Source organism: Cajanus cajan, chromosome 7 (assembly GCF_000230855.2).
Source record: "Cajanus cajan strain Asha chromosome 7, NIPB_CcT2T_4, whole genome shotgun sequence".
NCBI lineage: Eukaryota > Viridiplantae > Streptophyta > Magnoliopsida > Fabales > Fabaceae > Cajanus > Cajanus cajan.
In genome coordinates this window covers 14,171,981-14,175,127 of record NC_138523.1, presented here as the reverse complement: position 1 = coordinate 14,175,127, position 3,147 = coordinate 14,171,981, and the positions used below count along the sequence as shown (strand labels likewise).

Below are 3,147 nucleotides of genomic sequence, written 5' to 3'. Positions count from 1 at the left end.
CTCCAATGTTGAGAAGCACCACAACACACTGACATGAATTATCACTTATCTCAACAAAAACATTGAATGTAACACCCCCTCGATAGCATCAACTGTAACATCCTATAATTTTTCTAATTATTGATAATAATTAATTAGAGAGATGAGGATGATTTTATTTTATATTGTAATTAATAATTTTAATTTTATACATTTTAATATATTTAATTGATCAGGGGAATATTAGAAATAATTAAGATAAGAGGGGGTTTAGAGAAAAAAAAGTTATATATTAGAAGAGAAGGGAGAAAGAGGGAGATTTTATTCATTTTTCATCTCACGTTCTCTAACGCTCAAGTGCTCTGAAGAGAACACATTTGGAGAACAAGGAGAAGGGATCACCGAAGAAGATGAAGGAGATTAGACTCGTACATTGCATCACTCCAAGTAAAGGGACTGAGAACACTCATTTTTAGGGATTAGGTGTATGTATCAAGGGTAAAGGATTTGACCTCGGATCCCATAAGTTTTATGTTTGATGAAATGATGTGTGTGTTTGATGCGATTGGTTGAGTAGATTCCGAATATGTGATTTATTTGATGATCAGATGCTTTATAGTAATTAATTAGGTGTTCTATAGAAAGGGGTTTGAACCTTAGAGGGATTGACCTCAATCCCATAAGTTTTCTGTTTGATGAAATGATGTGTGCATTTGATGCGATTGGTCGAGTAGATTCTGAATATGTGATTTATTTGATGATCAGATGTTTTATAGTAATTAATTGATTACTCTGTAGAAAGGGGTTAGAACCCTAGAGGGATTGGCCCCCAATCCCATAAGTTTTTTGTTTGATGAAATGATGTGTGCATTTGATGCGATTGGTCGAGTAGATTCAAATATGTGATTTATTTGATGATCAAATGTTTTAGAATAATTAATTGAGTGCTCTGTAGAAAGGGGTCGGAACCCTAAAAGAGAAGAATTTGATAGATTAAAAGTGGTGAAAGTTTTAGATGGTAAAATTGGAGAATTTTCTGAATGTAAAACATATTTTGAGTGCTTATAAATCGTATAATTGATTTGGGTGATGTTTGCTTCAAGATTTCGTTTTGTATTTGATGTGTTTGGGTGCTGGAACGAATGCAATGCCAGACTCGAGTGCTTGACGCCAGGTGTGCCTTCATGTGTATGAAGGCACTACCTAGACGTGCTAGTGCCGAGCGCGAAAATGTCCATGTCAAACACAAGAAGACTGTGGTACTCTTTGTCGTGGCTTAGTGCTGGGTGTGAGATGTGACACTAGGTGCGAGGAGATTGTGGTGCTTTTTATTGTGGCTTAAAGCCGTGCATAGATTTTCAAGCTTGACGTGGATTATTAGGAGGCCCCCCTTGGTGTTTAAAATGATGTTTATGATTGATTACATGATAAGGAATGTAAATATATATATATATATATATATATATATATATATATATATATATATGTGTGTGTGTGTGTGTGTGTGTGTGTGTGTGTGTGTGTGTGTGTGTGTGTGTGCGTGCGTGTGTGTGTGTGCGCGCGCGTGCGTGTGTGCCTAATGAATGATGATTTATATCTTGGTGGATGATAATTGATGTGGATAAGTATAGATGTGCCTAATGAATGATGATTTCTATCTTGATGGATGATAATTGATGTGGATGAGTATAGATGTTAAAGAATGATGGATGATATGATGATCAGGATGACATTGCATAGAAGTATTTGTATGGTTGTGATATGCATCATATCTGCATGATTTTGTGGTTATGGTGGGAACCTGTTTCTATGGTTCTGGTTGGAACCTGTTTCTGTGGTTTTGGTGGTAATCTGTTAGTGTTCTAGTGGGAACACATCTATGTTGGTAGCCTAAGGTTAACTCGAGACTTAGGTATCAACTATATATTCTTGATGATGATGGTCGAGTACCCTATGCATATAGGTGTAGGTGCACATTGCATTGCATTTCTGTATGTGTGCTTGCAAATGGAATGATTGGTGTTTATTAGTGGAATTGAAGTATGAATTGTTGATATTATAGTTGAAGTATGAATTGTTATATTATATTTCAAAATATTAATTATTATTAATGTATTGTTTATCGAGAAAGGATGAGATGTTGAGGGTTGTGGCCCATTCCCTATAGAGTGAGATTGTTCTCACTCCTTATCTATTTTTGGTGTATTTCTTGTATGTTTTGCAGATGAAAATCCTCAATCCTGGGAGGAGCAAAGAGAGATCTAGGTGTGTGTGGACTTTGATGCCAATGTGACACTGAGGATTTGGAGTAGTACGTTTAGGAATTTTATTACTTTCTTGTTATTTCAGTATTTTTGAATTTACAAATTGTTTACTGCTACTATTTTTACTCATTTTTCAGATGAACTGGATCATTCTATTTATAAATTTATATGAGGATGTATTTGAGATTTTATGAATTTAATTAGTATCATACTTGGAAGTAGATGGTGTCACATCAACATCGTTGTGGAACAAGACTCTACAATGCACTCACAACAGCATTGACTCACGACAGTGATAAGGTGACTTTAATGCTAGACAAGAAGACACTCTAGAAGAGTTTATAATTTCTACTCAAGAAGCCCATGCAAAATGACAAGTGCAAGGAAGAATAGAAAAATGGGATAGGATAGGGAAAAAAATTGAGGAAGAAAGAATGAGTGAGATAATAAAAAGAAATGAGTTATTTTTTAAAAACAAATAAATAGTCAATTACTATAATGTCCTTCAAGTAACAACTAAAAACATCAATGAAAATCCTTCAATGCAATTACATCAAAATCATGTACACACATATATATACACACATAAAAGTATCCAACTGTAAAGCATAAAATCCTAAGTTTCCAGACAAGTATCTGTTATATACATGTTGTCCTAGAACAAACATCAATAAAAAACAATGTCATCTAGCATGACACTATAAAATGTTCGCCCGCAGCCTAAATCTTGACCTGCTCTCATAATTATATGACCATCGCAATACAATCATAAGGAAAATCTAAGGGTAGACTTGTGGTAGTATCGAACCTGCCTTGACTTTGACGGATAAGGGTGATCAAATACGAGTTAAGGTATAGAAAATATTCTTTATTAAATTGGGTACGAGGACAGGATGACTATATA

The 3,147-nt window shown here is 34.6% G+C and overlaps 1 long non-coding RNA gene across 1 annotated transcript; it reads left to right on the top strand.

Annotated features, from left to right (window-relative positions):
- Positions 1-284: 284 nt before the first annotated feature.
- On the top strand, positions 285-2,815 carry LOC145949715 (uncharacterized). Its single transcript, XR_014428127.1, has 3 exons — positions 285-477; positions 2,204-2,290; positions 2,381-2,815. It is a non-coding gene; the product is annotated as an uncharacterized LOC145949715 (long non-coding RNA).
- The last annotated feature ends 332 nt before the right edge of the window (positions 2,816-3,147 follow it).